Source organism: Meriones unguiculatus, chromosome 1, assembly GCF_030254825.1.
Source record: "Meriones unguiculatus strain TT.TT164.6M chromosome 1, Bangor_MerUng_6.1, whole genome shotgun sequence".
Taxonomy (NCBI): Eukaryota; Metazoa; Chordata; class Mammalia; order Rodentia; family Muridae; genus Meriones; species Meriones unguiculatus.
This window is the reverse complement of record NC_083349.1, coordinates 172,437,728-172,462,309: the sequence shown is the minus strand read 5'-3', so window position 1 is coordinate 172,462,309 and position 24,582 is coordinate 172,437,728. Positions and strand designations below refer to the sequence as shown.

The 24,582-nt window shown below is 43.6% G+C and overlaps 1 protein-coding gene and 1 long non-coding RNA gene across 7 annotated transcripts in view; one reads left to right on the top strand and one right to left on the bottom strand.

Moving 5' to 3' along the window:
• The window catches only part of Kirrel3 (kirre like nephrin family adhesion molecule 3), a 553,630-nt gene that overhangs the window by 216,292 nt on the left and 312,756 nt on the right, over nt 1-24,582 (bottom strand). The gene's annotated exons all lie outside the window — the stretch shown is intronic.
• On the top strand, nt 602-14,129 carry LOC132648943 (uncharacterized). Its single transcript, XR_009587343.1, has 3 exons — nt 602-1,076; nt 11,639-11,815; nt 13,557-14,129. It is a non-coding gene; the product is annotated as an uncharacterized LOC132648943 (long non-coding RNA).

Below are 24,582 nucleotides of genomic sequence, written 5' to 3'. Positions count from 1 at the left end.
CCAGAAGAATCTCAGGGGAGGAGTTCATGAATGACGAAAATCAAATGTGGCTGAGACTACTCCCTCCCCTCACCATGCCACATCCCGCTTATCTGTGAAGGAGTTTTATCCTTGCCACCCCAGGTCTGAGCCCCACCAACCCTGACATGCTCTGGGCTTTGCATATCTAAACATCTCCCCCCCCCCATTTCCCACATTGCCTCAACACCTTTTAATTAAAAAAAAAAAAAAAGTTTTACCCCTTGTCCTTCGGGGTATCATTAATCTATTGGGTGATAATTCAGGAGTGCACAGACATCGCTCCTTGTCTTCTTGGCCTTCAGAAGATAGCCAGTCTGCCTTGTTTTAGGGAGGAAGAAAGGACTTATGAGAGAGTCTCTAGATCACTCTGGTTCAGGCTGTACTGAGGGTGGGTGTGTCTTGCCCACCGTGGGCAGATGATGGCAGGGCCATCTATCCATTTTCATTCTGTGCCTTGTGATTTGACAGCTCTGGGACAGTTTGTGAGAGGCAGAGAGAAGGGTGGGATTGGGGCTCAAGGAAGGGGTGGGAAAAAGAGATACGTGACTTCAGTCGGGATAATTTTTCCTAGTGTCAAGCGTCACCCAGGAGAGCTTTCGATGTTGCCTGCTTTTATCTGAAAAACAATCCGAACAGCAGCTCTGAAAATTAGGTCAGGGCTTGTGATGGCAGGGACTTGCAAGGTGTGAACTGCCTGAATCCTCTGTGGGCTCCCTCTGCGCTCTGCTCTGGCAAATGCTTCCTTTGTTTCCCTGAAAAGTCTGACTTGCTGAAGCGCCTATACCTGCTCTTTTTCTTTCTTTTGGTCTCCTCATAGACAACTGAATTTGGAAAGAAACGAAAAAAAAAAAAAAAGAAAGAAAGAAAAAGAAAACCACTAGTCAAGTTCTTCCTCCTCCTCTGAACTCAGTTCCTTCCCTGCTGTGCTATCACTGTGGGGACTGGAAGCCACACTGAGGAGGGTGTGGACCGGCATTTTTATAATCTCTTCAGCGGCATATGCCAATCTGCAGCAGGAGTTTTAGGAAGGCTGAGTGGATCCTGCTGTATCAGAGGTAAGTCCTGGGCTGGGTATCAGAGAGTCTTTGTGGCTTGGTCTCCACGGGTTTGTCATGACCCAAATTTTTTTGTGGCAAAAGCCTAAATGGAACCCTGCCCTGCTTTGCTACGATGTGGACATGCTATCAGCACTTATCTCAACACATCACTTCTAGTTTTGAGGACAGTTGGACTTCTCTTACATTGTTGGTGCCACTCGGGCATCTGATAATACAACTCTACCTCTACAGAGTGAGTGTGGCTGGAGAAGGGGGTGACAGGTATTGGAAGATAATAAGAGCTTCCTCCCCGCCAGTAGTAACTGGAAAGGAGAGCTCAAGCTAGGAAAGCCTTGTAAACCCATTCCTTCCTGAGTCTGACCATTATCTATGCTCTGCAAGGAGGGAAATCGAGATGTTTTTAGGACCAGAAAGCCGTTAGGTCCTCCCAGGAGGGTATCTGAAGGCATGTGAGGTCAGTGATGCTTTCTAGTGGGGTTGAAGGATGTCCGTTGGCCCTCTGTTAGATCTCAGGCTAGTTCCTCCCATCTGTGCTTCATTTTGTCGTCCACAAAATGATTCAAATAAGACAACAGAAAGCTACTGGGATGGTTCAGCAGGTGAGGGCACTTACAGCAAGCCCAACTGCCTGGATTTGATTCTCCTAGTAAAAGGAGAAAACCAACTTTTGAAGGTTGTCTTTCCTCTGACCTCCACATATGTACCATGCATACCTCTATGCACACATGCAAATAAGTAAATATAAAAAAAAACTAAAGACAAAAGACTTTAAAAAAAACAACATATTGGCAAATCTGAATAAACAATAAGCCTGCAAAAGTTGTTAGTTATGGTTACAATGACTTTGTCATGTTTGAGGAAGGCAGTAGAATAAGTGATATTGCTCTGTGAATGTGTCTCCTTCAAAGCTCAAGTTTACCACTGTAGCAGTATTAACAGCGGCCGTTACCAGGTGGGTAGGCCGCAAGGGATGCTTCCTTCTGAGTGCTCTTAGGTCCCTTACAAAAGGGTTTGATGGGGCATGGGACCTCCTGTGTTTTCCTGCTGCCATGTGAGCACACAGATTCCTGGGGTGCAACAAGTTTCCAACTTAGAACCAGAGAGTAGCCCTCACACACAGCCAGTCTTGACATCCTGTTACAGAAGAGTCAGAAGTAAACCTGCTTCATTATAAATTATTCGATTTGTGTTATTTTGTTATAGCAAGATGGACCAGAGTAAGATGAATGCTATGTTCAAAGTCTTCAGACACCCAGAACATTGGCATCAAAAAGTTTTGATCTTAATGCAGTTTCTTTTGTTTCTTCAAAGATTTGGTATGTAATCACAACATATCAAACTGATAGAAGGGGAAGGACAAGGTGGTGGGGGACAGGATGGCCAAGTCCTCAGCATTCCTGTTCATCTTCTACCTTGATTGATTGTAGAGGCACTTTGGATTTTAAAGGAACCCCAAGACTCTGAAGAGCCCTTTTGAAAAGTCCCTTAAATGATTTGAACATTTCCTGCAAGGTAGAGGCCAGCAAACCAATCCAGGGGCTCAGGGGAAGCCTGCGGGCTCAGAGGACACAGGATTGCAAGGTGTGCGCTGGTGGAAGCCTTGCCCCAGTGGAATGTGCTGTTTGTTAGGAAAGACAGTGCTCTTTTCCTTTTCCTATCCGGAAGGGGGTCAGGAAGTGTGAAATGCTGCAGTGCAGATGGACCGGGTGTGCAGTGGAGTCAGGAGGTGAAGACACTGGTGGAGAGAGTGTGAAATCTTTTCAGAGAGGACCAGTGGGACTACAGCTTGGGAGGGAGGTTCATCTGGGCTTCTTGTAGGCCATGTGAGGTGGGCCTGAAGCTCTGGTTTCATCCTTGCAAGGACATAGGCTGGGTTTAGTCCAGTGATATTTTGACAGTTCCAAAACATCTTCCCATTTTACTTTCTGTTTGCTTTTGGTGAAATTCCAAATATGCTTTGTCTGTGATCTGGGGGGAAAGGCAAGATAATACTTTCACCAGGTTAAGGTCAAACCTGGTTGAGGCCATTTGGGGGTTTTTCTACCAGCTTTTTTGTATGTGTTCATGAGCTGAGGCTCATTCCATCATCTCCTTGTGGTTCAGTCAATGTTCTGCTTCTAGAGGAGTTAAGTTAGCTTCTCTTGCTCTGGGATCCTTCTCAGAAAAGGAGTCTTTAGGAGTCATGCCTTGAATTTCCAAGTTCCAAGTGCAGCCATGGCTGTCATGGTAATGCACAAAATCAGTCATCCCTCTACAAATCAGTGTTTCTCATGGTTCTGAAGGATGTATTCATCTACCTCAGTTGTGCACAAAGTATTCCCAGCTTCAATGAGATGATTATATATATATATATATATATATATAATATATATACATTATCAAGGTATGGCACCTTCAATTCTTCAGAGAAACACATAACCCCAACTTTCTAGTCTGTTCCTATGAAAAAAATCCAACAGCGCTTCCATCCCAGGAGAAACGTTTTCTGTGTTCCTTCTTCCTCATCTCTGGGCTGGAGGTGACTCAGGGATGTACCTTGCAATTTTCATGATCCATTGGTGTCTCGGTAATGAATGTTCACCACAGCAGTGCCCTCATTTAGCCTAATAACCCTAGCAAGGTAATATTTGATTTGTGTTAAGTATCTGATTAAACAACATAAAGTATTTAACCTATTGATCTTTTATACCTTGCCAGCCCCGCATTGCTGGATATACTTTAATTACTGACTTGGAGAGCTCTCATGAATGGCTTTGCATCTTGTTAAGCTCTTTCCTTTCCTTTAAGGCTCCCTGTCAACAGCTTCCTCTTCTTGTTGTGTCTTAAGCTTTTACTTTTCCTCCTGCTCCTCTACCACATCAACTTGCTTCTGCTTGGAGACTGACATTAGGTGGGCATCCTCTGTGTGGCCACAAATGCTACTGATTGTTCTAGAAGGCCACTGATCATCTAGGCAGATGTTGGATTAACCTCATCCTTCTATCTCAGAAGGAGGAGAGGCAAGTGGGCATCCATCAAGAGGACTCATAGGAAGCTATTTGGACTGGCCAATTAGCTAACCATTCTACCCTAAACTCCTTAGAGAGCTACAGAAAATCAGGCTCCCCACCCCTCTTCTTGGCTGCATAGAAATACTCATGAATGTTAATAATTAGTTAATTTACATGCTGTCTTTCCTTCAAGAGTCTCAAACATGCTGGGCTTGTTTATTTTGTTTCTCTTATTTTAAAAATTGTCTCCACAAAAGCCGAGAGAGCTTCTCCATGGGTTCTTTCAAATTGAGAATAACACCTCATAGGATTAAAAGAATTGAATCAAGAAATTCATGTGGAACACTTACCATAATTCTTACCACCTAGTAAGTGTTCAATAAATAGAAGCTATTATAATTATATCATCTTAGTCACCTTGATGACTCATGGTTTGCCTGTGAACTTCTGAATATTTTTAGTGTGGGATGATGGTACCTTCACTTGAGTAACTGAGCAGTTTGCCCAAGCTTCTGACAACCATATTACCCTACATATTAGCATCCTTAGGTCGCTATTACAAGTCAGTTTTGGACCAAAGATAGTGGACTGTGGAGGGAAAGAGGCGCCAAGAAGGCAAATGCTTATCTTCATATGGGCCACTGCTCAGAGTCACACTGAAGACTATGTGTGATATGTGATAAGTATTATGTGTGATAAGTATTATGTGTGATATCTTAGATGAACAGTTGGACAAATGCAGACTTAGTTTAGAAGAGTCTCAGGGAAAAATTATTTAGATTCGATTAGCCTGTGGTTCTGTTCTGTGGAGGATTATCTTGATTATGTTAATAGAGTCTGGAAGATGTACCTACTGTGGGTGGTACTATTCCTTTGGCAAGGGATTCTGAACTCTTTAAGAGTACAGAAAAGGAGCTGAGCACCAGCAGGCATGTATTGCCATTGCTCTCTGCTGACTGTAATGGGGCTCGCTGCTTCAAGTTCTAGCCTCCTTGACTTTTCTGCAATGATTATAACCTGGGGCCAAACAAGCCCTTTCTCCCTTAGATCCTTAAGATGCTTTTGTCAGGGTGTTTTGTCACAGCAATGGGAAATAAAAATGAGGCAATCAGGATGGCTGTTTAAACAGAGTGCCCCAGAGTATCTTCCAAAAAGTGATACACAGCTAACAAGGCAAATTAAAGGACATACTTCCATGCCACACTAAAGGAGCCAGGGTTCTTGTGAGGAAAGTCCAGTCATTTGCAATTAAAAGCGATCTGTTCAATGGTAAAAGTCGCATGCCACCAAGTGGTCCTCCAATGTCAACTCCAAACATGCAATAACCACCCTAACCCACCAGAGGCTTCAGAATATTTATTTTGTATGAGCACCTAATTCTGGAATTCTGGCATTGAAAGGGACAATGGAAGTTTGGGGTCACTGCCAAGCAGGGACAAGTTTGCAGAGCATGGCTTGCAGACTTCCCAATAGTTCTTCTGGGGTCTTGGGCACATAAGCAGACTCTTGTCAACAGCAGGGATAATCTGAGAAGAGAGAGGTCGAGGGTATCCACAGCACTACTGCAGCAGGGTCTCCTCTTCTTTTTAAGGCCTTTCTGAATAGAACATTTTCACTGTATTCTCCTCCCCCTTGTCACTCACTCTCACTTCCAAGTAATGTGTCGTCAGTGGTTGTAAACACAGAAGCAGCCCACAGAAGCCATGCTGTCGCTGGACATGGTCCTGTGTACACATGCTTACATGTGCCGCACCACTGCCTTTGTTGTAAAGCCAATAAAAGTGATTTTCAGAGTATTTGCTGCTTTGGATCCTCTGCAACACTGCTCCCTCCATTAGCATGGCTAATTGAGAACTGACTGTGTGTCTTGGACTATTTCCAAGCAGGAAGTCCATTGCCTGGAATGATATGAGTGTCCCAAGAGAACCGAGCAAATAGAGAGAAATATCAAATCAGGTGCCCAATGTTAGAGGAGTACACTTTTAAGGATGATCCAACCAGTCCTAGACCAGAGAAGCAATCTTGTTTGGCATGTCACATTGATTTCCAAGTCAGTAAACTGTAAAACTGTCCCCCAGCAAGAACGTGCAACAACTCAGAGAAAGATGAGGCTTGGCTAGTAAAAGATGAAGCCATCCTAAGACCAATAAACGATGCAATGTGGTTTTCCTTGAGCTGTATATCAGCACCTTCCTGGAGGCTACAAGAGGCAAACAGCCATATGTTCTACTTGACTCTGTAGAGTAAGGATGAGATAAAGGCCAGTGGGGAAATCGCCTGAGCTCTCACTATGTAGCTCTGTCTGGCCTGGTTATGTAGCCCAGGCTGGCCAAGGCTTCTACAGAAACCTATCCTGAAAAGAAACCTCTGCTTATGTATCTCATTCGCATTCTTTTGCCTCAGGACATCATGCTGAAATACCTCAAACAGATATCAAACATGCCAAGGGGGGAAAAAACCAAAAGCCAAAAAACCACTAACAACAAAAATACCCACAAAACAATAAAACAAAGAAATGGAAACAAAATCCAAAGCAAAAAGAAACACAACATGTAACCACGTTTTGGATGGTGTCATTTTTCTTATGACATAAGCTCCCAGACGGCACAGGCATTGTGTCTTGGAATAAATAGCAAGCTGCAGAGGGTCATGCCTTGTGTGGATCTCTGATAAGTATTGTTTGGTTGTATGCTGTTTATCACAAAGACAATGGATAGTATTGTCAGACAGACTCATGAGCAGCTGCCTTTTGCAAGAAGAATGGAGGAGTCCCCTAGAACTTTCACAGTTCTGTGCTCTGTCCCAAACAATAAGAAATGAAAAGCCTGGGCTGAGGGCAGTGGGAGGCGGAGGCCTATTTCTCAGAAGGGCTGGAAAATCTGTGCTCAGGGTTAAACGGTACTCAAGGGGTCTTATCACTCATGCATCCTGTATCAGTCAGAGGTCAGCTGACCCCATATGTACCTGCTCAGTCCCTGGACCTACCTCCTAATCACTGCTGGAGGACATGAACCGGAACATTGCACGTGCGTTCTGAGGGCAGTCACCGAAGCTTTGGGTATGGAGTTAGATATGGCAGTTTGCATTGGCTCACACCAGACTCTCATCGGAGGGACCGCAAAGCCTAATCTATCCCACCAAAGATTCTGGCTTACCAAGCCTGGGTCATTTGACACAGCATCTGGGAGGTTTTAGGAGTAAGGGGAACAAAAGCCAAACCAAAGCCAGGAGGTGATGAGAGGAACAGCCAGTGCCAGGGACTCCGCTTTACTACAGTCAAGCCAAGATTCTGAAGCAACACTTTCCCTCTTTATAGGATACCAAGAAGTAAATGGGCAGGTTGTGGATAGAAAGGTAAGAGGAAAATGAAAGAAAGACACAAAAGAATTGGGAAGCTTGGGAAATAAATAAGATAGATTTTTTTCCCTGAGTAGTTTTTACACCTTGATGTGAGAGGAGAAGGATGTGTGCGCTGGTAGTTTAGTTACAAACTAAACTGGTTTAGTTTGGCTTACTATTGGGCCTGTGGTGGTGCAGTTCCTCATGGTGGGAGTACATGGAGGAAGTCTTCCCCTTTGCTGGGAAGCAAGGAGAGGTAGTGAGGATGGGGTTCCCACCTCTTCTTCGCCGGTGTGACCCCAGTGACATAAATTCCTTCTCTTAGGTCCTGCTTCCCAAAGGCTTCAACCACCTCTCGGTAGCACTAGACTGGCAAACAAGCCATTAGTCGCCACATGGTCCCCTGGGGGACAGAGCCACACCGCGACAAAGCTGATGAATGTTGCGTACTGCAATGCTGGGGGTGCCAAAGCAGTATGTGGCCTAACAAAGCAGTGAGCTATAGAGTAGCGAATAGGAGGGGACTGACTGGGCCACCCAGGACTCAAGCAGGTTCTCAGTGTCAGCTGCTAGGTAGAAGATTTCCCTCCAACTGCCTCTTCCTTAGTCGCTCCGCCCTCCTTTTCTCCTCACGCATTTCTACTCAGACCCATTCCCCATGGGAGAGCACAGGTCTAGGCAGGGCAGGAAACATGCAAAACTTACAACTATCCTCACTCACAAGATCCACGAGGGTGGGATACAGGGGCCTATAGAAGGTTGTGAAGGATGTGGGGAAAACTGTCCCTGACGTGCTAGGCTCTATCAAGACGGTTGCTGGCTGCTGCTTTCCTCCAGGCCTTGGTGTTCCCCAGGGTGGTTTCTATTACACAGGATAGCTGGATCTGCCTATCATGATTAAAACGCCTCCTGGGAGCAGAGGCTTCTGTGGTAGACGTGCAAACAACCGAGAATGGCAGCTTCGAGGAAGAAGTGGCACATGACACGGGAGAGCACAGCCTCTTTAGCCCCTGGATTTCTAGCCTCAGAGCCCAGCACTCCCTGGAGCCAGCTCCACATTCCATCTGAGCAGCAGGAGAGTGAACGAGGTTTGCTTGCTGCTCTTGAGCTGCCTGGATTTCGGGGTGGAAAGGCCAGGGGTGAGGAATCAGCTTTTCCCTGAGTGTCACGGTGCTTGCTCCAGTCTAAGCCTAGAGAAACTGTCTAATCCTGCAGTGTCCAGGGCCTGGCCAGATGAGGAATGCCTGTGCCTTGGGGATTGGAGGGAGCTTGCCCGAGTGTGTGTGTGTCTGTGCCTCTGAGTCTATGCCCCTGACATCAGGGAAATTAACCAGATTCTGTGTGTTGTGGGGATTGTGCATGGCAACCTAATCAAGGCTTAGTTTTTCATTAAATTTTCCATTAATACTGGGGTTGTCTAGATCAAGTTGGATGAGACGATCCATAATGTACCTTCTATACTCTATTTCCATTTCAAGGATCAGAAGGGGGCTGCGCACCTCTGCTGGGCCTTTAGCATTCCCCCCAGTGTCATATCATCTTCCCCAGCACCTGCAACACAGAATGAACAAAGTACAAAGAAGATCACCCAGAATTCCACTCCCCCTTCTGTGTGACAGGCAGGGGAGCATGGGAAAGGAGGCAGGCAGAGGTAGAAAGTGAAGCGTGAGGAGTCTCATGGGCCAACGCTTCATCTTTTCAGCTTAGAAAGTACCCACTCCCACCCGCATCTTTTGAAAGAGGCTCTTACAGTGACATGGCAGTCTGAGGCAGAAGAAAGACATGAGGGGAATGATGCCTTCTGTGGGGAATGACGATGCTGAAATGGACGGAAGAATTTAGGCCACCACTCGTAGGGACATTTCTAAAGCAGAGCCACCTAGAGGACTTCCATCTATGTGAACTCTACCTATATCTCAAGCCAGTTTGTGGGACATCTTGGGAATGGATGTGCCTGTTTCAGGACTTGGGAAGGCTTTCTCATTGATGGCTCAGTGGATTGTCCCTCTTTTCATCCTTGACTGCAGCAGCTATATGACCCTCTTTCCTAGGCCATAGTTATTCTGTGCCCTTCAACAGTGTAGTGTATTGGATCTATCTATCCAAAGCTCCGGGGTAGGAAATTCAACCTCCAAGGTCACATGTCAATGGTATATGTGATAATCAGTGTTAAGTATCAACTTGACAAAATCTAGGATGACCTGGGAAATTACTTCTGGCATGACTGTGGGAAATTATCTTGAATACATTAATTGGCCTAGGAAGACACACCTAGTATGTGACATCATTTCCTGGACAGGGGATCAGGAACTATACAAAGAAGAGAAAGCGAGATTGGCAGCAAGCATGCATTTATTTCTCTGTTTCCTGCCTCTGGATGCAATGTGACCAGGTACTCTAAGCCCCTACTGCCTTGGCTTTTCTGCATGGTATGCTGTATTTGGGACTGGGATCTAAAATAGACCCCTTTTTCCTTAAGTCACTTTTCCCAGGGCACTTTATCACAGCAACAGAAAACAGTAAGTGATCAAAATTAGGTAGACCATGAGGGTCTGGCCCCCATGATGGTATAAGGTGCTTTAGAAAAAGATAAAAAGGGATTATAATTGGCATGCTTCATCTGTCTTGCCCTGTTATATGCTCTGCCATGTCAGGATGCAGTGAGAAGGCCTATATGGACCCTATTGCCATGCTCTTGAACCTACCCACTTCCAATGCTATGAGCCAAATTTGTTTGTTTGTTTCTGTTTTGATTTTAAACAAACTATCCAGTCCCAAGTACTTTGTTATAACAATAGAAAACAGATTAAGATGAACAGAAATACCCTTCCTACTTTTTTTTATAAGTAACTCAGGCTCATCATCCAATAACTACCTTGAAAATAATTATCCTCTCTCTTCCAGGCTAAAATACTTACTATAATCTTACTTTTATCCTTCAACATATTCTTTATAATATTAGAATGATATTTTTAAACTATGAGTTTGGGTCTTCTATGTTAAGTGAAGGACAAACCATATAATAGTTACTTGTAAAAATAGTTAGTTTTTGAACTTATTGTAAACTTGCCACTGACAAACTTGTTACTACTGACAAAGCAATATTTATGCAGAACGGCGAACAGCATGTCTCACACAAACAAAAATCTGACCCCAGCGCTCAAACAGTGGTATTTGTGGAGTGATGCACTGGACCTATTCCGTTTGAGCCACATTTATGTCTTGCTGCCCAAGTCTGCCAGTTCTGTAGGAGAGATTTCTGCTTTGAAGGAACTTAGAACAGGGTTTAGCAGAGTGCCCTCTCAGCCAGTATGTGCTTCAGAGGGTGTTCAAAAGAAGCTGTCTGCTAGGGTCTGAATGTTTAAGTGTTTTCAAAATTCACAGGGCAAAGTCCTACTCCCCAAAGCGACTGTATTAGAATGCAGGAGCTTTGGGAGGTGATTACCATGCAGATGAAGCTCTCATCAATGGGATTAGTGCCCTTATGCAAGAGGCCCCAGAGAGTATTGCTTCCCTTCTTCCACCATATGAGGACATAGTCAGAAGGTGCCATCTGTGATGGCTGATTTTTGGCTGTGAGCTGGACAATACCTGCTGAGATGGAATCCAGTTGAGGAGTTGCTTTCGTTAGATTGTCGTGTGTTTGTGTGTGTGTGTCCGTGAAGTCTTTTTCTGACTGTAGGAAGGCCCATCCAACTGTGGGTGCTACCATCCCTAGGCATGAGAAAGGCAGTTGAACAAGAGCAAAACAGCAAGCCAGTAAGTAGCATTCTTCCGTGGTCTCTGCTTCAAGCTCCTGCTTTGAGTTTCTGCCCTAGCTATCCTTAATGATAACCTGTAACCTGTAAGAGCTGGTCTGTCCCACCCTGTGATATGCTCTGACATAGCAGGATGCAGTAAGAAGGCCTCACCTCAACCCTGGTGTGCCACAGTCTTGGAAAGAACCCATGCTATTGAACATACTGATTTCCAAAGTTGCTTTTCGATCGGTGTTTTATCACGCTACTGAGACGAAAGGTAGAACTCCGACTATGAAGCCTGACCAGGGCCTTCGCCAGATCAAGTCTGCGCTCACTGGATCTCAGGCTTCCAGCTTTCAGAAGTGTGAGAATAAGTTTCTATGGTTCCCAAGCTGCCCAGTGTCCTAGTTTGTCCCTCACAGCAGTGATAAAACACCCTGACAAAAGTAATTTAGGGATAAAAATACTTGTTTTATCTCACAACATTCAGGTTGCAGTCCATCGTTTCAGGGAAGTCAAGGCAGCAGGAACTTGAAGCAGCGAAGTCACATGGAAAGTCAAGACCAGCAAAAGAGAGAAAACGGTGTGCTTGCCGGGGCTTATAGTCCTTCTTTCCTTTTTATTCAGCTCAGGACCCAGCCAGGCAATTCTGCTGCCCACACTCAGGGTAAGTCTTTCTATCTAAGTTAATGCAATAAAACAGCAACAACAACAACAAAAAAGATCTTTGTGAGTATGGGATAGGCCATGCCTCTCTTCCCAGGTGATTCTAGAGTGTGTCAAGTTGAGGAATACAACTAAGATTCATATCTGTTATGAGGTTTTTGTTGTTACTGTTCTTTAGATTTAACAGTATCTATTTTTTATATAAAGGAGGGGTGGACTGATGGAAACACGATTTAGTGTGTGTGTGCGTGTGTGTGTGTCAGAAAATCCTGCTGTCACTCTGGATCTCTACTGTGCCTTTTTTTTTTCCCCTTAAATTTGGCTCTTCCGTACTTACTAGATATTTATCTTTTGAGGAAGTTAATTATGTCCAGAAACCTTGGCTACTCTGTATTATTATTTATTATTAACATCACCTTTGATTGACAAACGATAATTGTGTGTATTTATGATGTAAAATATGGGATGGGTAAGTTAAGCTCATCAACATACCCACCTAAGGGATTTTGTTACAGAAACAGAAGTGACCTAAAACACATTCTCTATCAACAAAGGTCCTAGACCCAGAAACGAGAGTTGGGCTGGCCTCCTGCCTCTAGCATTTATCAGTGTGACCCTAGGGAGGTTTCCTAATCCCTGTGCAAGTTAGTTCTCCATTTATAAAGTAGAATCATAATAAAACTATTACTTCGGGAGGCTCTGAGAGTCACAGGAGAAAACTTACACTGAAGGTTTAGCTGAGATCCACGCAATAGACGTGTAAACTGTTGTTGTCATTATGAAATCAGAAATTCTGCAGGTACAACCTGGTCATTTTTGTTTGGAAGTGCTGCTTGGAGGATTCTGATTTGTAGCCTCAATTCAGAACCACTTCTTTTTTGGGGCTTGTATCTTACAAAAAAACAAGGAAACACAGATCCATAATAGATAAGTGCAGTGCAATCTTGGTTAACCAGGGGGAGCATAGATTTCCAGCATTAAAATATCATTTAGGCTGATTTTCTTCAAGCGATCTCACCAATCTCCGTGCTGAATCTGTATGAGCTGGCTTTGGATTTCACTTTCTGTCTAGACACTACCTCCTCTTCCTGTAGAGACTTGTCTGAGCAAGGAATGTCTGAGAAGCAGAGATGGGGAAGACAGGAGTAGGACTCATCACCAACTTTAAAGCCAGTTAGAGGGTCCATCACCTCTGGGGTTGTTGAAATGCGTCAGAATTCACAAAGATGTTCAACAAAAGTCATTATTTTTGTCCCAATAACACATCCCTTTCATCTAAAGCAATAAAGAAATAATCTTAGGCACAGGTAAATGTGTTAGTAATTTATGTGGCCTGATTTTAAACTCTTCACCAACTCGGCCTGCTTTCTTGTAGACTGACATTAGCTCTGAGGGTTGAACACAGCTCTGTTTTCTCTCTTCTGAAGGCTTTTCTTTTACTAATTTCACTGAAGTCTTTCATCTGAGGAACAAAAGACCATGTTCTTGGTCACAGGTGCATAGATATGTCCATGTTTCTGGGTGACAATGTTCTCTTTGGTCTGGGATGAGTTAATATCTGTTGAGAGACTCCTGGGGAGTGACAGGCTCTGAAGACAGTCCCAGGGCCTCATCTCCCAGTCATATAAATTCAGATAGCCACTGTCCATCCTAGGAAATGCTCAGGTGACTAGGAAACATTCTGAACAAGTCACTTCAATTTGCTGATAGCTTCGCATCTTTTTGTCCAATTTATTTCACAGAGAGATACTACTTTGGGAGAAAAATCAAAAGAACAAAGGTCTGAGAGACTCCGGGATGGAAACAAAACATCTCAAGGGATAACTACGAAAGCTGAAAGTCACAGTTAACACAAACTGAAACACCAACAACCCCAGAATGTACCACTAATGAATTCAATCAAAGTGAACTCCATTTCCATTCCCTTGAATTCTACACAAACAATTTCCACCTCACGAGTATCTTTCGGAAATACTGTACACACAGCGCTAGATATTAAGCTGCTCCACAAACATTTTGGATCAAAACTGCCTGCCTAGAAATGGCTGCTGCAACAGCAATAACATGGCTTTAGAAAGAGCCAGCTTGCTCGCACACAAGCTCACGAACATTTCCTCCACAAAAAATGGAGTTTTGTAGAAGAGAATTGCCTGGAAAACAGGGGTTTTTAAGGGTGAACTTTTGACTTGCAATGCAAGGTGGAAGGAAGAATGCCAGAGAATAGAGAGATAGGCAACCTCTGCTGCAGCAGTTTTCCCCAGAGAGCCATGCACAGAACGACTTCTAGTTTACTGTGATGGCCTCAGCAAACAATTGAGCCCCTGCTTCTCTTCTAGGCTGTCTCTTTTCAAGTCCCACCCAGATGCGCTGGTGTCTGCCTGGGTTCTGAGACCTATTTTGGAGTATCATGGGTATTTACAACTCCTCTCTCTCTCTGTCTCTCTCTGTCTCTGTCTGTCTCTCTGTCTCTGTCTCTGTCTCTGTCTCTGTCTCTCTCTCTCTGTGTGTAGTACTATTTTAACAAAGACAGTGATGTTTAGGGAAACTCTTCTTTTTGGGGAGGAGCGGGTAGCCTTTTGAATGCTGTGCAGGCCCAAGCAGCTATCATTTTCTGATTTGGAGCCCCTGCACCCTGGAGAGAAATCCCATGACTGATAATGCTGGGACAGGACTGTATGGCCATACTCGTGAGAATCTGAGGTCACAAGGAATCTCTGCCTCTGAACAACTTTAGAACCTTCTCTGAGATTGATGGCTGAGTCTGAGTCCTAGCCCGTTTAGGATGCTGTGATCAAAAGTTATAAACAGAGTTGCTTGTAAGTGACAGAGCTTTAGTTCTGAGAATTTTGGAGACTGAGAAGTACAACATCAAGGAAACATTGGGATCAGGACTTGATGAGGACCCACAGATGGTGACTTTCAGCTGTGTCATTGCCTGGTGAAGGGGGCAGAATACATCTCTGACATGGACACTGCTAAGGCTTAGGTGTAATTTGTTCCCTAATGGGTAATGTGTTAGTGGTGTTATACCCAAGGTGGCACTGTTAGGAAGTGATGGGACATTTACTAGATGGGGCTTGGTGGGTGGTTCATAGTTCATTGGGAACCCTGCTCTTGGAAGAGATTACAGTAGTTCATGTGAAAATTCTTGGTAGGAGGTACTCACTAGAGAGTTGATGCAAAGGCCTGCATATGGTACCACCCAGCTATCTTTATCTTCCTATGCTGAGATGTGATTATAATTCTCACATATATTCTTCTCACACCGTCTGCAATGATGTAATGTAGTCGAGAGGCCCCTCCTACAACTGAGCCACTATGCCTGTGAATCCCCCAAACTGTGAGTGAAACAGACTTCTTCCCTTAATAATTATCCTGTCTGGAGTATTTTCTTACAGTGATAGAAAGCTGACAAAGGTAAGCAGCAATCCTACTCATGAAGACTCTCTCCTCAGGACCTAGTTGACTCCTGTGCATCGCCTCCTACCATTTTCTTAGAGACAAAGAACTCAGAACCAGAGCTTTGTGGAAATGTAAGCATTCAAACCATAGCACCCTGGCTTTGGAAAGAGGCTGTCCTATGATCTTCCCTAGAATGCTTTTCCTTTAATGTGACTGAGTATCCAGGATCACGGATTGTCCCTTTGGGAAGAAGGCCCCTTTCAGCTGCATCCAGTATAGTGTGGTAGTATGGTGCTGTCTTAAATCTCTAATGAGCTGTTGGCAGGGCATTCATTAAAAAAACAAAAACAAAAACAAAACACAAAACAAAACAGACCAATGTAATTGCCCTCAATGGCTTACCTGCTCTTTTAATAACTCGCAGTTCTATTTTAACCTCCTGGTCCTTACGGTGCAGCTAAGAATTCTTCCTTAGGCATGGGGGGGTGTATTGGGATAAGGAGAAGGGAGTTTCCAGGGTCATCCTCACATCTCATTCACTAGCACCTCTTCTCCCAACTCCTGGCAAAAGTGTTGACAGTACTCAGCTAAGCAGGCAAGGCCTACCTTTCAACTTGTCTGTTTCTCTAGGATGTGGACCTTCCTCTTGTTTCTTGGGACAGAAATTCCCCTTTTTGACTGATAAAGGGAGTTGCCAGATCCATTGTACCGATGAAAAGATAAGGGTCTTGAGATCTAAACTTCAAATCTTGAGGCCTCCTCTCCCAGGCTGCTTCAAGGCTTACCTTGTCTTTCTCCTTGCCTGGATGATCACCTCTTCTCCCTCTGCAGATCCCATCTGCTATTAACTCCGCCTATTAAGCCACGGACACAGTCCCCAGTCCTTGCACATCTTTAGCAAATTCTTATAATATTTCAGTGGATGTTTAAGGGATTTGCTAACCACGGGCAGTTAGATTTTTAACTCCCGGCTTGGAAGCAATGCATCTTTCCGAGCATACAGCGACAGATCTCAGCAGCACGTAGGGATTGCTTGCTCTCTGCACGGTTCACTCACTCAAGCCCTCCCATGAGTCAGATTTTGTAGCCAGCCAGCAAATATTAGAGGGCTCCTGGGCTTTCTTCTCTTCTCCATTTATATTTTTCTCCCAAGGTAATGGCATGAAATTCCAAGGCTTCAAATACCACTGAGATACAGATGATTTTTAAAATTATAAATTTGGCCCCGACCTATCCCCTGAGCTCCAGATTTGTGGATTCAACTGCTTTCTTGTATCTCTCTGTGTGTGCGCGCACACGCGAGTGCGTGTGTATGTGTGCTATAGCTACTGAAAGCTGTTACATGTCCAAAAGACACTGGTAACCCTTGCCCTGCTGTGCTGTCTCAGTCTTCAATAAGTCAGTGCATTTATTCAGGATCCCTCCAGCTATTCAAGCCCCTTGCCTAAAAGTGTCCTGGTGTCTGTCTTATCTTCTTCTGCCATATTCAACAAGCAGCAAGTCCTGTTGTCCGTTTCCCTCAAAATACCTCTCTCTGCTGCCTCCATTTTAAGTTATGGCACACCAGTTCTCTTCTCAGTTCCTGCTTTAATCTTCCCAAAAGTCTTGCTGATGTTTTTTCTGACTTCTTAAAAAAAAAAAAATATATATATATATATATATATATATATATATGCCCTGTATAACTGGCAGTGCAGTGCTACAAAAAGCAAGCAAGCATGCAAGCAAACACTCCAACATTTTACGAGTTCAATGTCCGTTTGTAGTAAAAGCTGTTAGGTGATTAGGAACAGAAGACTTTTTTTTTTTAAACTTAATAAAAGGAAAAGGCAGAGCTAGCATCACATATACAAGAAGGAGGCTGAAGGCTTTTTTTTCCTAAGGCTGGGAGGAGATGAAGATGTCAGCTCCTATCCAGTATGGTATTGTGAGCCCTAGGTGTTGTAGTAAGATAATATAGAGTGGAAAAAGAAATTAAAATTTATTCTTTTTCACAGATGTTATTTATGTAGAACAACCAAAAATTATATAAAAATAAATGTACAAAAATATGTAGTCTGAAAAAAATATGTAGTCTGTTAAAAGTTCTTGCTGTAGTAAACTGAGATACAAAGTGAATATTCAGAAATTAGCTTTTCTGTTACTGTGTTTTCAAAAATTTAACTTAAATTTTTATTCTTATTTTGTGCTTGTGTATTTGATGTGTGTGAATGAAGATGTGCGCATGCTATTGGCTGTGCATGGAGGGTATGAAGGTCAGAGGACAATTTTGGGCAATCAATTCTCCTCTTTCAAGGTGCAGACAAAAACTAAAAACCCTAAAGGAAAACACCAAAGGAGAGTTGAATAAATTGGAGAAGAATACCATGTTCATAGATTGGAAGACCCAACCTTGTTACAATGTCAACTGGTTTTTCAACTGATCCACAGAATCAATACAATCCCAACAGAAATCTAAGCAAATTGCTTTATAGATATTGTCAGAGTAAGTATAAACGTTTTTATAGGAAGGCAAAGGACCTAGAGTAGTCAGCAAAATGTTAATAAAGAACCAAGTTGGAAGACTCCTATGATCTGATTTCAAGACTCAGTATAAGCTACAGGAACCAAGGCAGCATAGTACTGGTGAACAAAGAGACAAACAGGTGAGTGGAACGGAATGAAGCACCATGTACAGTTAAAAGTTAAGTTTCAATTGATTTAAAAATAAAGAAAACTTTCAAAAGAAAATGTAGGGGAATAAAATCTGTGTGGCCCTGGGTTTGGGAATGGGTCTTTAAACATAAAAGTCATGACCCTTAAGACTAAAAATTGCCAACTTAGATTTTATTAAAATAAACACTCTTTGATGAACATACTCGTGAGAGTATCTGTCTTTAGAAAAGACAGACGACTGACAAAGGGAAAAATATTGATCAGTCACATACTGCTAAAGGGACTTGGACCCCAAATATACAAAGAACTCTTTGCAGTGAGAAAACAAGCTATCCTAGGTGAAAATGGGGAAAAGACACAAATGACATTTCTCCAATGAACATAAACAGGTGGCAAAGAAGCATGACAAAAGATGGTCCCCATCTCTTGTAACTAAGAAAATGCATGTTAAAAAATAGAGTGAGATTCCATGGCACACATATTATGATGGTTGAAATCCAAAAAGATGGTGGCACTGGCAAGGCAAGGAACTGTCCTCCCTGCTGGTGGGAAGGCACCATAGCACAGCCACTGTGCAAGCTAGGCATATTCTCACCATGAGACCAAGCACTCACGCCCCTGGGTATCTGCCCAGCTGGTTTGAAAGCTCATGTGTGCCCTCAATCTCCTTGAAGCTTTATAACAACTGTACTTGTATCTATCAAAAACAGAAAACAATAAAGATGCCCCTCAGTAGGCAACAAAGTTAGATAAATAAGGGTGGGCAAATCCATAGGATGAACTACCACGGAGCAAGAGAAAGAAAAGAGCTAGCAGGCCACAACGTTGATAACTTCATTGCAAAATGATCAATGCCAGACTCAGAAGACCATATACTTTATAATTCCAGCTGTGTCATACTGGAGAAAGTGCAACTCCAGAGAGGTGTCATTGCTAGAGGCCTGGACAGGGTAAGTGCGGAGCAGATGAAGAGCTAATGTAGCATAGAACAGAATGAACACACACACACACAAATGCTCATGTATTTGGTATATGTTCTTTACTTTGTGCATAGAGCTAGGAGGATAAAAGAATAATTAAACAGCCTCATAATTACTTAGAGACTTTTTTATCTAGTTGATAAATGAAAAATAAAATCTATTCTTGATTTATATAATTACTTCTTCCTTGACTTTATCCTTCCAGACTGACAAAGTAGCCAACCAACCCTTAAACTATTACTCTCACTTCTGTTTGAATAATGCCATAATTGCTTTGCATTAAGTTTCAAATGTTAAAAAGGCCAATTATTAGTAGTCTGCCCTTTACCAAATTATAGAAAGTAGTGTAACAAGTCAAGAGTCTCTCTGTGCCTTTTGTGGTCTTCCTCATTCTTTGGGGTAAAAAACAAATTAGAAGCAGAAATGGTTCCCTCCCCTTACACTGTACTGTCCATTGATAAATCAGCGTGAGGGGAAATCATTGCTCTCATTATGTTCCCACTAATGGCTTCAACGGATAACTCCAATCCTGTGGTCACAAAGGAGGGTCACAAAACCAAACCAAAAGTCATGAATCTAGGAAAGATACGGGTAGAGGTTAAAGAGAGTATATTAGATATGTATATTAAATGATCAAAATCAATCAACTGAAAAAGGAAAGAAAGCATGTTTGGAAAGGTAGAAGGGAAGGATGCCAAGAAGGCTTGGATAATCATAGAAGCAGATCTGGGCAAGACAGAGCATCTGCTGAGACAGAGGACCTTTAGAAAAGTAGAAGACCCAGACAGATGAAGTTCAAGGCCACAAGGCCACAGCTGGCTGGGAAGGGCATGGAGTCACTGGTCAACGAGAGAGAAAGGGAGAGGGAAAAGGAGAGGAGAGAGAGAGAGAGAGAGAGAGAGAGAGAGAGAGAGAGAGCGCTCGAGCTGTGCTGTGTATGCAAAATCCAAGCCGGTTCCATCTGTTATCTGCCCTGGACAGACACTTGCAGGCAGAATTTGGGTTTTGGCAGACTGCGAGAGAAAAATTTATGAATAGACCTTTAACTCTGGTCACTTTGGAGCCCAGAAGCTCTGGAAATTAGATCCAGATGGATGGTATTTTGATAGCTTCTCCTGACCAAGGAATTTATGCTAATTCTCAGGAGCTAACAGGCAGGAGGGGGCAGGGAAAGGAAGGAGTCTATAATTGCTTCTTCACATGTTTCCAAGACTCATCTGTGTTTTCATTCATTGCCTGCCATTGGGGGTTGGTCCAGCAACCCCAATGGAAAAAATAAATGGGAGCCCAGAGCCTCACCCATCATGAACACTCTGAGAACTGTCCTGGATCAAAGCAGAGAGGTTTAGAATCTCCACAGTCCAAGAAGAGGTCTGTGTGTATATGGATAGGAGGAAGATGCTGAAAAAGTCTTCTCCCTAAATTCTTGTTCTGCCCACAGAAGCATTTAAATAAGCTTGAGACTGGGTTTTGTCCTTGCCCTGTAGTTTCTTATCTAATGTAAGAGTCTGCAGGGAAGTGATCTCAGCATACACCAGCAGGGTCTGTCTGGGTAAGGTCTTTTCTGAGAATGACGCTATTTCTGGCCATGATTCTGCTGTTACCTTTGTGATATTGAGTGAAATCTTCGCCTTGGCTGGGCTTGAGTATCCTTAGTTGTGGACAAGAGATTTACATGAGAGGACTAGAAGGTCACATGGTTCTGCTGGAATGTTCCAGAAAGAAGGCAAGAACAGTTTTGTTTTTGTTGTTATGTTTTATGAGGGTAGGGATCACCAGGACCTCATGCCTGGTAAGCAAAGTACTCTACCACTCCATAAGCAATTCGCTTTTGAGGAGTGTTTTAGGAATTTTGTAGCTTAGAAGAAACTTCAAAGACTTTATCTTCTACCCTTATGTCAGATTTATCCCTGTGTTAGTTTGGGCTGAAACAGCAAAATACGTTAAATGGCTGATTTATTGCTCACAGTTTTGAAGGCCAAGATCAAGAAGCAAGCAGACTTGGTGTCTGCTAAAGGCTTACTCCTCACTCATGTGTCCTCAATTGTAGAAGGAACAAACACATTGCCTCAGGCCTCTTTCACAAGGGAGCTTATCTCATTCAAGAGAACAGAGACCTAATCACCTCCCATGTGCTTCATTTCTTAACACCATGATATTAAGAATTGGGTTTCAATGTATACATTTTTCGAGTGACACAAACATTCAGACCAAAACAATCCCCAATTGCATCTCAAGGTGACTGGAATTTTGAAGGCATGCAAAGATATCTCTGGTCAGGTTTTCCAGCCATTCCAAGTACTTCCTGGATACATGTGCAAAACTTTGTGCTACTTAGTCCTGATACCATTGAAGACCTTCAGACAAAAGAGACGTAAGAAAGGGCTCAAGCCAGTTCAAGTGTGAGGAGGGCTGTTGCTTGGCTCAATTAGGAGAAAGAGCTTCCAGTGCCTGCCAGGTTCAATTCAGAATCACGATGCTGTTGCCCAGCACACACTCTTCCCTTATCCTAAGAACCCACCTTCTGGTAACAGATGTTTACCTACAAGCCTGCTACTGCTTAAGGACTCACAAAACAGGTCTTATTCACTTCTCCTGCAGGTTTCACTATCAGGGCACCTGAAAGAATTAATAGGGCATGCAGAAGGGGCTTTGCAATTCACTTTTTCTCGGGGACTAGTTTCACCTCTTGTCTAAGAGATGGTCATAGGTAACGGGTTCCAAGGAGCTAATATGCTTTCTTGGTGCACTTGTTCAGTGTCTTAAGCTGGGCCAGAATGGAAATGTATCTACCTCATTGTTAAGCCAACTAGAGGAGATGGCAGAGTATGTTTCACCTCTCCCTGAAAATAAAAGCCACCTGAAGTGAGTTCCTGTGAGTCAGTAAACACATAAAGGGTTGACCTTGTGAGAAAAGGAGATACACCTGGTTCTACCAGGCCACCTTCTATGTCAGGGTTTACAGAAGACCCTCACCCTGGGGCTCAAATCCACTCAGGCCCCTCTCCACCAGGCTCTTTGATCATCAGGGGGAATGATATCAGTGATCTCCCTGCTGGCCTCATTTATCTGTTGAACACATCATCCTAGTATCATAGCCTTTATTTACACACTAGTCTCATATTATCAAGCCCAACTGAGCCAATGAGTTGACCTTTTATGTTCCCAGCAACTGTTCAAGTCTTTAGAAATGGATTTCTGCTGTTCACAGCACTCAGCATGCTTGATCTAATGGGCTGGACTTTCCTTGTTTTGCTCTGTGATTATGCACTGAGCGTGTTATTAATTAAGGCTCTATTCTATATTTTAACAGCCTACCATTTTGGACTGAGGCTACAACAAAAACATTTTGTACAGGCTTGCATCTGCTATCACATGGGGGTGAGGGATGGAGTAGGATGCTGAAGGGGAGTCCGATAGGATGGAATTGAAGACTGAAGAGAGCAGTGTTAGACAATTCTTCTCTATCTGGGGGCCTGGGAGCGATAGGGACAAAGGAGGTTAATGAGCAAGTAATATGGGGGCATACCAATGTCTCCCACCTGTCTTTGTCACTCTGAGGAACAAAGAGTTGCTTCCTGGATGGCTGGAAGCTGGTCTGGTGGAGGTAGGGATTAAAAAGAAATGAACTAGCAGGGTCAACTCATGAAAGGTTTTGTAAGCCAAGCGTAGGAGTTTGAACTTTATTCTTTGGGCAATGGGAAGCTGTTTGAAGCAGGAAAATGATCATGTTAGCAGCTGTCTGGATAATGCATTAACGAGGGGAGATTGGAAGCTCAGAAACCACTCAGGAATCCATGACAGTAATCCTAGACAAGGAGAGGAAATGCCTCAGTAGGCAGAACCAATCCAGCATGTTGATCGAGGGGCCGAAAAAGGAGGTGGTCTTATCATCAATGCTTTGTGTTTGAGAATTTGAGGGGGGGTAGATGATTTTATTTATTTATTTATTTATAGTTATTTATTAATCCACAGGGAATCCAGCAGGATGAAGAGGTTGGAGAAAGGGGGAGAGGGCAGGTTTTAAATGGTTTGTCTAGGTAACTGTGACACTGGAGGGAGACCACTCCAGAGACTGCCCATAGGGTGTGTCATCAGAATCCAGCCCCAAACCTCCCAGTCATGGGAGCACAGGACCACCACGAATGCACACCCAGGGAGCAGGAGAGGCAGAGAGGCAGCTCCTGGTTGGAAAGAGTGCTGCTGCCACAGATGTGCTATGACAGAAGGGAAGCATTTTCTCTTCCTCCTCCAGCTTCTTAGTCTCACAGATAGCTGGGTTGGCTTTAGAGAATGCCCTCCCCAGCGCTTCTGTGTCCCTCAAACTTGCACTCGCAGGTATACAGCTGTGTGTTAGGGACGGGTGCCGTGAGTTCCCTAAAGATTAATCTCTAGCAGTGTGGGAATAAAACGCCAGCAGCCATTGCAGTGCTCAAGGGATTCTGGTGTGGCCCTGGAACTCCCCTTGCCTGGACATGAGGTATTGGCTTCACCCAGAGGTGCAGCTGGGGCCTAGGTGTGTATTTCCTGTCACCAGGTGCTTTGGTATTCACTACTGTAACTTTTTAACACACACTGGTGGTCTTTCTTTCTTTTCTTTCTTTCTTTCTTTCTTTCTTTCTTTCTTTCTTCTTTCTTTCTTTCTTTCTTTCTTTCTTTCTTTCTTTCTTTCTTTCTTCTTTCTTTCTCTCTCTCTCTCTCTCTCTTTCTCTCTTTCTGTCTCTTTCTTTCTTTTCTTCCTTTCTTTGTTTTTGGGTTTTTCTGTTTTGTTTTGTTTGTTTGTATGTTTTGGCCTGGAACTTACTGTATAACAAAAGTTAGCTACAAACTCATGGGGATTGCCTTGCCTAAGTCTCCTGAGTCCTGGGATTACATGTTTGAGTCACCATGCCTGGATTAAGTTTTCTTTTATGAAAATCGGCCACATTAAGATACAGTTCCTGCAAAAATTCACAAGTTCAATGTGCACATCCCAGCGGTTTCTTGTATCTTCACAAATACGTACAGTCACTGCCACAGTCAATTTGTGGCTTTGTTATTACCTCCCCCAAACCCAGTACCCTGTAGCTACCCCCTGGACATAGGCTCTGCTGTTGCCCAAACATGGTTTGTCTACTCTGGAACTCAGGTGGTGATCCACTGTCCTGGGAGAGGGGTTATAGGCAATGATTAGATCAGTAGAGGGGGTATTGCCGTCTTGTGGTGGGATAGTTCTTATAGCCTGTGGGTTACAAAGCATGAGTCCAGCATGTTGACTTTCCTCATGCCCACTGGCCGTTTCACTTTCTGCTGTGTATTGAGGTAGCAAGAAACCAACCCCCACCCCATCTGGACCCATGTTTTTAACTTTTCCAGCTTCCAGAACCATGAGCCAAATAAACATTTGGTTTTTATAAAGTACTCAGTCTCAGGTATTCTGTTATAGCAAGAGAAAATGAACTGAGACAGCCACCGTAGTCCTGGGTAACCGTTAATCCACTCTCTGACTACACATTTTCCTGTGCTGGGCATTCCAGTGGAGGAAATCTGCAATATTGGTGGTCTCTCATAACTTTTATAGATTTCTCTGTCTGATCTGAACACATCTTTTTTAGACTCTGGAGCAAAGATGCTGGCAGTGAGCAGAGTAATGAGTGCTTTTCCATAATGTCCTAATTCACCTCATTTGCAGATGAGAGACAAGGTCAGAGAGGCTAAATGACATGTCAAAGGTCCCAGGGAGAGGAAGACG